At 27.7% G+C, this 12,715-nt stretch overlaps 1 long non-coding RNA gene across 1 annotated transcript in view; it reads left to right on the forward strand.

Annotated features, from left to right (window-relative positions):
* LOC117178900 overlaps positions 1-7,767 on the forward strand; it is a 27,781-nt gene extending 20,014 nt beyond the window's left edge. The window contains exons 2-3 of the long non-coding RNA XR_004467837.1: positions 7,171-7,582; positions 7,671-7,767. This is a non-coding gene — a long non-coding RNA (uncharacterized LOC117178900). The remainder of the gene's footprint in view (positions 1-7,170; positions 7,583-7,670) is intronic.
* Positions 7,768-12,715: the final 4,948 nt, after the last annotated feature.

Genomic DNA, 12,715 nt, shown 5'->3' on the forward strand with positions numbered 1-12,715 from the left:
TGAAATTTTTGTAAAAAAAATCAAAACATGGTTTTCGATGTATTTTTTCCCGTAGAATTCGATTCTGAAGTCAAAAAAATAAAATTTTTCTTTATTTTTTTTATTTACAAAAAAACATGAAAAAACCGTAAAAAATGAGGTTTTTCGATCAAAACCCCATAAAAAAGTAGCTGGACCCTACTTTTTTATTGCAAATTCGGATTCAGCGTCGAAAAATACATAAGAATATAAAGGTCTGGTCAATTGCACAGACACTTTTGTTTTTTTTGTGGGCCTGTGTAATGTAAGACAAGTAGCATACGACAATAACCTGTCGAGGGACAGCAAACGGAAAGCCTAGATTCTTCCAGCTAGAAAATCTGGCTGCCGCCTTGTAACAGCCAATATTTAGTTGAGGTATAAAGAGGCAATTTCTACCAGGGAAAGAGTTGTTTTTAAATAAGTTTAGCTCAGGGCAAATATTATGTATAAAATAGAGTAGGGTGATTTTACCAATAAAAGTTTTGTATCGGAAACCATAAAATCTCATTCCTCCTCCATGTTCAATCACAATATTTAATCAAATTAACAATAACAATTTAATTTTTTAGATAAGTTAACTGTGGCAAAAACCGCAAATTACAATGTACAATATTACAATCTCTTAAAAAGGCATCAAAGAAATATATTTAAATATGTTAACTAAAATCATTTTAACTCTAGAGAGGCGGACTTGAATTGATTAAAATTAACCCTTAAAGGACACATGCATTTTTTCAACTTTTAAATAAATGATTGTAATATAAATAAATATAAGTTCGAATATTTTGCGAATTTATACGTTATAAAAATATTTAAGAATAAAAATAGGTTACATAAATGCTTTCATTAAATTTCACGAAGTCGATTGAGAGGAATAGGATTCGCACTTATTCTGTTCCCGTTGGGGTATTTTTAGACAGAGGAAAAATCGCGTATGCATAGGAATACAAATTACTAATTTTTCTGAATTCAACGCTTATTGTATTTCATTTTCACATTTTCATCGTTTATGATTAAGAACGTATTAGAATTGTCCGAAATTTGACACTACAGTTTTCCAACGGATCTCCACGTTTTGAGACCCCCTGAATCCGAAAATAGAGTTTTTACGATAGCGTCTGTCTGTCCTGCCGGCCGGCTGTTCCGCAGTGGAGAAAACTTACATTTTTTGGCTCAAAATACGATTCTGGCTGAACCTGCGGACCGATTTAGATTTTTTTTAAGCTTATAAAATTTCAAAGAAAGTTGTCGATCCTGATTTTTAGTTTAGTTTTTCAATTTTTTTATAAATAAATTAATATGACGAAAAAATGACAATTTTTTCTGTTTGGCGTTCTCGGTGCTCGTCAATAATAGTAAAATTGTTGTAATCACCGAGTTTCATTGATTTGCATTATATAAAGATATTCCAACATTATACAATAAAAAAAATTTATAAAAAAATTATTTGTTGAAAATGTGTTTTCTATAATTTTCAATAATTTAACGTTTTTTTAAGTTATATTTCAAGAAATTTGAATGGAAACAATATTTTAATAAAAAAAAATTCTCTTAAGACTCTTCTTATTAATATTATAAACAATTGCATTATTCAGGCATTTGACGTCAAAAAAATTCGTTTTTTTTCGATTTTACTTTTTTTCAAATTAGGAACCTCATGATATCTTAGAAAAATTCATAATTTGTTGTTGAATTTGGTGATTTTATGAAACAAATGCATTATTCGAGCACTTATCGACGAAAAAATTCTTTTTTTTTCTATGCCAGTTTTTTAAATTGGGAACTTCATGATAATTTTAACAATATCCATCAATATTTGATAAATTTGAATTTTTTTAAAACAAATTTAATACACAAATGCATTGTTGAGTCATCTGTTGACGAAAAATTGTTTTTTTTTAAGTCACTCCTTTTAATTAAGAACTTCATTTTAATTTCAGCAACATTCATAATTAGTTCAGAAATTTCATATTTTTTTAACAGTCTCGTGAGTTTCCCGACTTTACATATGTTATAGAATTTATTCATAACAATTATTAAATGTATTGTTCAATCATTCCTTCTATTCAAAACTTCTTGTTTTGACCATTATATCCCGCTAGACCCTTTGTATATCTTATTTCGGCGAACAACTTTTGTCCATCAATTCGTTTTCGTACCGGTTGTCGTTTTCCACAAACTTTTCATTTTTATTTTTAATGTCATTTTTGATCAAGAAGTGATTATTACAAATTTTTAACTTTTTTTGGCAACACAATTTTTTTCATTCATCTTATTTCGTATGTTGACATTTGTTTCATTGAAATATTGTTTCCATTTAAATTTCTTGCAATATACCTTTTAAAAAACGTTAAATTATTGCAAATTATAGAGAACACATTTTTAACAAATAATTTGTTTATAATTTTTTTTTGTTTATTGTATCATGATAGAATATCTTTATATAATGTAAATCTATGAAACGTCGGCAATCATAAAAAATTTCCTATTATTGACGAACACCAGGAACGTCAAATAGAAAAAAATGGCCATTTTTTTCGTCATATTTATTTATTTATAAAAATTTTTTAAAATAAATTAAAAATCAGACTCGTCAACTTTCTTAAAAATGTTATCAGGTTTAAAAAAACATCCAAATTGGTTCACAGGTTTAGCCGGAATCGTATTTTGAACCAAAAAATTTACTTTTTCCCCCTGTGCGGCCGCCCGTAAACACGATAACTGTACAAAAATGAAGGGATCAAATCTATCTTTGGCACACTTTTTTAGGTCCTTAAAGGTAGGACGAGTTCGTTAACCAGTCATTTTGGATAAAAATTCAAAAAGAGCATTTTCAAAATGTTTGGGATTATTTTTTTGGATTAAAAAATGTTATGTACAGCTTTTTTCAATAAAATTAAAATTATTAGGGTTATATCATTTATAAAATTTTAAAAATCAATCAAAAATCCAAATTTGAAGCCAAACAAAGCACAATATGAAACAAAAATGAAGAGAAGAAAGACTTTGCTTTTTGAAAGACCTACAAGATTATCGTAGTAACTTTTTGGACATTCTTGAAAAATCGAAAATTTAAATTTTGGTTGTACAAAAAATAATAAAAAATCAAAAACTCCATTTTGTGGTCAAACTATGCAACATCCGAAATAAGATGAATAAAAAAAATTGTGTTGCCAAAAAAAAGTTACAAATTAGTAAAAAATCACTTCTTTGTCAAAAATGATATTAAAAATAAAAATGAAAAGATTGTGGAAAACGACAAAAGGTACGAAAACGAATTGATAAACAAAAGTTGTTCGCCGAAATAAAATATACAAAGGGTCTAGTAGGATAAGATGGTCAAAACTGCCCCTGCGGCATATGAAAAACTGATTACACCATGTTGTTCCTCGTCAAAAAGTACCCGAAAAAACAAATTTTCAGAACTTACAATTCATGTTCCGTTCCTACAGACTGTATAATGTGATTTTCAGTTTTTTGCCGATATCTCGGTCAATTTTTGAGCTAGAAAATTCTTTTTCTTCTTCAAATTGTAGAGTTTTTCAAACCCTACAAAATGAAATCCTTTTTAACAATTTTTGCCCACAAATATGTTTGAATTTTTTCAGATATTTAAAGTTGATGGAACGCACCCAAAAAAATAAAAACCGCATTTTTAAATATTTTTTACCATAAACAAGTTTCCAGAATCTCGCTGGCTATATTTTGCTACGTTCAAACACCTTTTTTGTTATATTGTGCAATTCCAGAAAGAACAATATAGTAGTTCGCACCACCATTGAATATTTTTTCTAGCAGTAAAAAGCGTCAAAAGTCGATAGAAACTTGAATTTTTTGGAATTTTGACCGTCTATGAATCTCTACATACTTTAAATCATCTTTTCGTTATTCTATTATCTACTTCTATTTTATTTGGCTCGTATATTTTATTATGATGGGGGAAAAGGAAGTTACTTTACGTCAAATAATTCTTTTATCTGCAATAAACATTAAAAATCAGGTAGGAACCCGTTTTTTGGGATTTCGACTACGTTCAAGTCCCTCACACTTTCCAGGCCGGATACCTGATGTTTCAAATACTTTTTTACGCCTTGATTCTACAATATTGCGTTTTTCAAATCAATTTTGTTTATATAACCAATAAAAGTCACGATATCGATCGTGCTTTACGAGTTTGGATGACGTAAGTAAACTTTACAAGTTTTCAAAATCTGGCATTGCATTTTTCAAATTGAGTTTATTAATAATTAAAATCATTGTTCGGAAAATCGATTTGCACCTTGAATATTAGTGAATTTATCTTTATACAAATATTTCATGTCATTTCATCAGTCATTTTGAGTTTATCTTGCAGTGAATGGATAAAAAGGTACCACTTTTTTTTAATTTGAAGGTATTGATGATTTATTAAAAGTTTGCCAAAGTGGATCAGTAAGTTACACAGTTTTTTTAACAGTTAAGTTTGAATTATATTTACATTAATATATAGATTTTTTTGTTTAACTATTTGATTTGATTTTACATCTAGTAGATAAGAAATACTATTATAACTATAAATAAATCTTAAAATATTCATTGAATTTACTGTAGCTATTTCCGAATTCTGTCACAAATTCAATAAAGCGGTTTGACCCCTCAGTCTACTTGATATCAGATTATTGTCATGTATTAAGTTATAAAGATACACTTCATACTTTGTTTGTAAATTCAGCGATTGCAATATTATAGAACCAAGGCAGGAAAAAGGATTTAGAACATTAGGAATCCGCTCTGGAAAGTGTGAGGGACTTGAACGTCGTCGAAGGCCCAAAAAACGGGTTGCTACCCGATGTTTAACGTGTTTTGCAGATAAAAAAATTATTTGACGTGAAGGAACTTCCTTTTTCCCCATCATAATAAAATGTACGAACCAAATAAAATAAAAGTAGATAATAGAATAGCGAAAAGATGATTTAAAGCATGTAGAGATTCATAGACGGTCAAAATTCCGAAAAATTCCAGGTTCTATCGACTTTTGCCGCTTTTTACTGCCAGAAAAAATGTTCAATGGTGGTGCAAACTATGTTGTTCTTTTCGAAATTGCACAATATAACAAAAAAAGGTATTTGAACGTAGCAAAATATAGCTAGCGAGATTCTGGAACCTTGTTTATGGTCAAAAATATTTAAAAATGCGGGTTTTTATTTTTTTGGGTGCGTTCCACTAACTTTAAATATCTGAAAAAATTCACACATATTTGTGGGCCAGAATTTTTTAAAAGGATTTCATTTTGTAGGGCTTGAAAAACTCTACAATTTCAAGAAAAAAAAGAATTTTCTAGCTCAGGAATTGACCGAGATTGACGTGGAACATGATGGTGTAATCAGTTTTTCATATGCCGCAGGGGCAGTTTTGACCATCTTATCCTGCTAGATCCTTTGTTATAATTTATTACATTCTCATCTTTTATGATTGAGAAAGTATTGGTATTGTCCGAAATTGGACACCACAAGATTGAAATTGTGAACCAAGCGACGCAAAATACGAAAAAAAGTATTTAACACGGAGAAAAATAGATATTGTTAAGCAGATATTAGAAACTTTGATATTTAACCATGATATATAGATATTACGGCATACTATCTAATATCTTCTATTCAACATACAAAATATTAAAAGGCAATATCTGTTTATATTGAAAGTATAAAATATGTGACATTAACAGTTAATATCTAAGATATTAAAAAAGCTGAATTTTATCGGAGCAAGGTCGCTGACGTGTGGCGTGGCGACAAAAGATTTTGTCTGTATCTTGAGCTTTCATCGTGTGTATTGTGGTTTTTCGGATATCTATTGCACTATAAGTTTTGGTGGAAAATGGATTAAATGTTTTTGGATATGTTATAATTTTCTCAAGAAAATGAGGACTCAGCTACAGGCATCTTTCATATTAGCCTTGAACAATGTGTTATCTGTTTAACACAAAAATCGCATAATTATGCAAAAAGGCGAATGCTTGAGAATTCGGATTTTCAAAACAGAGGACTACGATATTAACATTCTTTTGCATTTTACAGAAAATGGCATGTTTTACAGGTAATTTTTGCACAATTAAAAAATATTTCTGAATATCTTTGATTCTGCCCTTTAATATCTTGGATATTGTCAGTTAAAATCTTCTTTTTAATATCTACGGATGCTCTACTTTAGTATTTAGATTTCTGTCCCATAGTTAAATCGCTAAGATATTACCTATTAACATCTAGATAGTCTGTGCTAACATCTATTTTTCTCCGCGAAGAGAAATTATAGCTTTTGAAAAATCCTAAAAAATTTCTCTGCACGATTTTTTAATAGGACTCGTCATTTTGTTTTTAGTTGTTGAAAGTAGTATGCAGAAAATCGAAAATTCTAATATTACGCGAAAAAACTGCAGATTCGTAAAACATCTAAAAGAAGACTTGTAGGGTATTTTGTTTTGTCCATAAAAAATAATATTAAAACAAAAATCCTATTTTTAACATAAAAACGCGAGATGGAGAAAAATGTCTGAAAAAAGGATTGTAGTTTTTTAAATTTATTTTAGGGTAGTTCAGAAAATATAAATTTACAAATTTCTATCAAAAATCGAGCGCGTAGCGCAAGTGTCACCTCAAAGTCTACAGAGCTTTGAGCAACTTAATCTTTAAATATACTTAATTGAGTAGAAAATTCAGAACATGAAGATGCGTATAAATATTGCAATCTAAAAGAGATCTTGTTGATAAAGTTTTATTCAAGCATTCCAAATGCAAAGAAGAAATATTCGAGTGCGAAGCATGAGATTCAACAGACGCGCGCTCAAACTCGCGAGCCGAGCGAGCAGCGCGCGATGAGAATACGCCGATTTTTAGTACGAGACAAATTTTATCACACTATTTTTTAAATTTTTTGACACTACACTTATTTTTATGTCTGAGTTGAGTCCGAGGCTTGATATTTTTAAATCCTCTTTCCGCTTATATAAGTAAATTCGAAAGTAACTTATTATTTAATTTATTTATAAATCAATTATAACTATTTTCTACTTTGTTATTTTGTAACTGCAAATGATTCCCTTTTTTGAGTAACTTTCACGAAACTCTTCTGAAATATTCATAAAAAAAGTATCTTAATTTTTTCTCCTTCCAGTTTCCAACAGATGGCGAAACATAAGATCAGGATTATGGACATATTTTACAAAATTAAATTTGAGGTTTAAAAAACGGGGATTCAGATCAAGAAGAAGCCCAGGGATCAACCGCATCATTTTTAATAAGATAATTGGATTATCAGAAAGGAACAATTAGATCTACAGAAGTGACAATTTTCACTGGTTATTAGTCTGCACGGAAATTATTAAGAATTTGGATATATATGACCTCAAAGATCTCTTTTCATTTGTATCATTAATGGAAACACTCGAATATTTGGTTGTAATCAATACTAGATACAAACATACTTTCGAATAGATTTTCTGAATGAATTGTCATTCGACACACTTGAAGAGATAACCTTGTCATGTGTATTCAAGGAAAAGTTTCCTAATAAGAAATTGTCATTCGTGAGTATTTTTTTTCAATTGGCAGCTTTGATATACGACCCACTTGCAATAATTGACAAGTATTATTTTAATTTCTTTTTTTTTACAGTTGAGAAATGAAGGAAATTTTTCAACAAGGAGCAGATACAATATTTAACAATGGAAATATTAAATTGTACTTCGGAAAGGAGTTTTGTCAAATTCTGTGAGTAAATAAATATTTACAATAGAAAAAATGAAAGTTTAGTGTCTTTAATAATATATTTCCGAACCGGATACTTTTAAAAATTAAAGGCGTTTAAAGTTGATCGAAATTACTAAGTGATTAAAATTTATAACTTTAGTATTAGGCGTTGAAATCAAACATTCTTGACAGTCATTTTTTTTAACTAAAACGATTAATTTATGTCACTTTCTTCAATAAATTAAAGAGAATTTACGGATTTATGAATTTTATTGAGTTTCTTTAAATTATTTTCAATTTCTATAATTCGCGTGGGATTCTTTGAAGCACACTTAATTCGATGCATCTTTGTTTAATTTTAAATTCTTTTTAATTCACTTTTGATTCAGCAAATTTTTCTCTATTCTCTTGAATTTTTCTAAATTCACTCCATTATTACTGAAATCAATGAAATATTTTGGATTCTGGATCTTATTAATATATCCTGAATAATTTATTTGGATTTTTCCAAAGTCACTCAATTCTGCTCTATTTAATGGATTTTTTCAGTTTTCTTAATTCACCCTGAAGTATTTTAAACCCACCTTGAGTTGTTAAGCATTTTATTAAATTTTTTGGAATTCACTTGAATTTGTCTCAATTCATTCCAAATTTAATGAATTCAATTAACTATTTGAATATATATTTGTTGTATTCATCAGACATTTTTTTATGGATTTTATCGAATTCTTCTCATTTCCCTTTAACGTTATCTATATTTACTGTATCTATACGTCTATCTTTACGTTATCTATATTTACGATCGAACTTTTTTTACTTAAAGTTTTGTTTAATTATATTCTTATGAATATTATCAAAAGTAATTAAATTCTTCTAAATTCACTCCCATTTAATCTGAAGCTGTTGAATATTGTAGATTTAAAGCAACAAAAATTCAACTCATTTGGTGTTCACCCTGAATTATTTTTATTTATTTTTTAATTCTTTGGAATTCTCTTGATGTTTTTAAACCTTGTAGAATTCTTTGGGATTCTTCTAAGTTCAATTAATTCTATTCAAGCTTCTAGATTAAATTTTTGTATTGACTCTAAAGTCGTTTAAAATCACCTTGAATTATAGTTGTTTTATCATTTTTTGAATTCCATTGAATTTTTTTAAATTCACGCCAAATTTATTGTAGTGAGTGGAACATATATACATTTGTATTTACTTAAATTTTATTTAATTCGTCGAATTTTTTATTGTTTGCATTTTTGCAATTCACCTTAATATTGTGAAATTTGATCTGAATTCTATTCAATCTCATTTGACTACTTTCCATGGAAATTGTTTGATTTTTGAAATTTTGTTTAATTATATTCTTGTGAATTTCATCAAAGGCTATTGAACTCCCCTAAATTCTTTTCAATTAACTCTTAATTCTACTAAAATCAGTGTAACAGTGTAGATTCCAAAAAATTTTAACTCATTTCGAATGTACCTGAAATTCTTTTTAATTTTTGGAATTCTTTGGAATCCTCTTGATGTTTTAACCCCCGCTGAATTCTTTGAAATTCTCCTAAGTTCACTTCATTCTATTAAAACTTTAAGATTACATTTTTTAAATTAATCTTGGAATTGTTCAGACTTTGAATTGTTTGGAATTTTATCAATTTTTTTTGAATTCTAAATTCACTTGAATTTTATTTAATTCTACAGATTTTTTTTATTCTTTGAATTCTTTCAATTCACTTAATTTTTGTGGAATTCGACCTGAATTCTGTTAATTCCCATTTTACTATATTCAATGGAAGTCTTGATTTTAAACAATTTATTCATTGTATTCTGATGAATTTCATCAAAGGCTAGCGAATTCCCCTAAATTCTTTTTAATTCACTTTAGTTTTACTGTATTCAGTGTAATACTGTAAATTAAAAATTAAGTTTTTGAATTTACCTTTAATTTAAAACAAAATTAATTCTTTGGATTCCTCTTGTTGTTTAAACCTGTGCTGAATTCTTATAAATTCACATAATTCTATTAAAGGTGAAAGATTACATTTGTTTAAATTCATCTTAACTTTTTCAGAATTTTTTAAAATTCTTTTAAATTCTCTTGAATTCTTATATATTTACGCCAATTTTACTTAAATGAGTTGAATATTTTTGATTTTTAATCAATTGACTTGAATTTTATTTAATTTGTTTTGAATTTTTACGAATATCATCGCATTCTTCTCATTTCCCATAAGTTTGTCTAAATTCATTCGAATTTTATTTAATTCTTTGGGTTTTTTATGCTTTGCATTTTTTTAATACACTTAAATTTTGTGGAATTCTCTTAAATCCCATTTTACTACATTCAATTGAATTTTTTTTAATGTTTGACATTTTGTTTAATTATATACTAATGGATATGATCAAACTCTATTAAATTCCCCTAAATTCTTTTAAATTTACTCCAATTTTACTAAAATCAGTGACATTGTAGATTTTTTTGGAATTTTTTTCAACTAACTTTGCATTTACCTTAAATTTTGTTAAATTTTTTTAATTCCTTCGAATTCTGTTAATGTTTTAAAACCCTGCCGAGTTCTTTTGAGTTTTTCTAACTTCACTCCGTTCTACTCAAGTTAAAAATTAATTTTTTTTATTTACCCTAGAGTCGTTTAATCTCACCTTGTATTCATAGGCATTTTGTCAAATCATTGTGAATTCCATTGAATACTTTTAACTTCACGCCAATTTAACTGAAATGAGTGGAATATTTTATTTTCAATTTTTAATGTAGTAAAACTTCAGTTCTTTGATTAAAAAAATTTTTTTTTATTTACCGTGAAATCTTATGAATTTTATTTAATTCTTCTCATTTTCCTTACATTTCCTTAAATTAACTTAAATTTGATTTGCTGGTTTTCGTATCAATTTTTCTAATGCACTTCAATTTGGTTGAATTGGTCCTGAATTCTGTTGAATTCCATTTTACTCATTTGACTGGAAATTTTTTGATTAAAAAATTGTTTTTCAAATGCTTTTAAGAATTTCATCTGCCTGTTGAATTCCGCTGAATTCTGCTAAATTCACTTAGATTTTACTCAAATCATTGTAATATTTGGAATTAAAAATAATAATAATTCTAAAAAAAGAAAGGGATAACCATTTTTCTTAATTGACCCTAAAATCGTTTAAACTCACCTTTAATTCTTAGTCATTTCATCACATTCTTTTGAATTTCCATGAATTCTTCTAAATTCTCGACAATTTTAGTGAAATCGATTACATATTTTCGACCTTATTAATTTATCCCGAATTCTTTATAATTCTGTTGAATTTTTCGAATTTGTGCTGCATTTTTTTTTTAATTCACCTGGATTTATATCAATTCTACTCTATTTAGTCGATTTAAAATTTTTTTTATGGCCATCTTAAATTGTTATTTATTTCTCTAAATTTCCTTGAAATACTGAATTTCTTTAAATTAATTTCAAATTTTATGAATTCATTGAACTTTTTAAATATTAAGAAAAAATCACCTTGAATTTTCATGAATTTGGTCAAATTCTTCTCATTTTTCTTAATGTTCTCGAATTTAATTTATTTCTTTGGGGTTTTTTTTATTTGAAAACTATTAAAAAAATTTTTTAAACCTTGTTGAATTCGTCCTGAACTCTGCTCAATCCCATTTTACTCAATTCGATGCATCTTTTTGATTTTTAAAATTTTGTTTAATTAAATTCTTATGAATTTCATTCTAGCTTTTTAAATTCCTATGTATTCTTCAAAAATTGCTCGAGTTTTACTGAAATTAGTGGAATTTCTTAAATTTTGTTCAACTCATTTGCAATTCTCTTGATGTGTTTAACTCAACCTGAATCCTTTTGAATTCTAATAAATTCAATCTAATGTCATTTAAACTTACCTTGGATTCTTCGGAATTGTAGGATACTCTTTTATATTCCTTTTAATTCTTCTAAATGCATGCCAATTTCACTGAAATCATTGGAATATTTTGGATTTTTTTTCATTTAACTTTATTTTTTTTAATTCACCTTGTCTTTTTAGAAATTCCAACGAATTCTTCTAATTTTCCTTCAATTACATTCTTACGAATTTCGTCAGTCTTCTAAATTTACCCTAATTTTCTAAAACCAGTGGAATGCATTGGAAAAAATTCAACTGTTTTGGAATTCAACCTGAATTATTTTTAATTTTGAGATATTTTATTTATTTTTTCAACTCCCTATGATATATTTTGTAAAGTGAGGAGGATTGAGGAGCGAATCTTTCTTTTCTGTTGAAACTCGTCTAAGATCTGATATATTTACTTGCCCATTTCTCTCCAATGCTTAATGTCAATAGTTTTGTTTTATGGTTGAATAATCTTAAATTTTCATTTTAATGTACTACTCTACTATGCTGTATCTAATAGTTTTGTTAGCTATTTAATTTTATCCTCTGTAATTTTAAGTCTGCCGCAATTTACAATTTCATTCATAGTACAGTAAACGAGGGATTTCACCTCAAAATTTTTTCACGGTGATCCGATTTTCATAAAAATGTGGGATTAAGTATATGTCACCCTCTAGAATAGAATTTATACTGTGCTAATGTGTGGTTTTGCTCAGGGGATGGTAGCCACCCCTTCTAGGTGGTGGTAAATGAAATGTTGAAAATAACTGCAGAAATCGATAAAGGCGTGAATTCTTAGCAAAAAGTGTCTTACGTACTTTTTTTGAAAAATCAATTCTTTTTGAGTTACTCTTATAAGAAAAGAAAAAGATTTTTTATCTAAAACAGAGGGATTAGCTTATTAAGCACTGTAAGTAAACTATATTCAAAAATACTTATTCGTAGGGTAATGAAAATAACAGAAACAAAGATTTAGGAAATCCAAAGTGGGTTTATGCCAGGAAGGTCATGTACGGATCAAATATTTAGCTTACGGCAAATAACAGAAAAAAGTTTGAGAGTAGGAAAAAAGTTTTCTGTGC

Source organism: Belonocnema kinseyi, chromosome 8, assembly GCF_010883055.1.
Source record: "Belonocnema kinseyi isolate 2016_QV_RU_SX_M_011 chromosome 8, B_treatae_v1, whole genome shotgun sequence".
NCBI lineage: Eukaryota > Metazoa > Arthropoda > Insecta > Hymenoptera > Cynipidae > Belonocnema > Belonocnema kinseyi.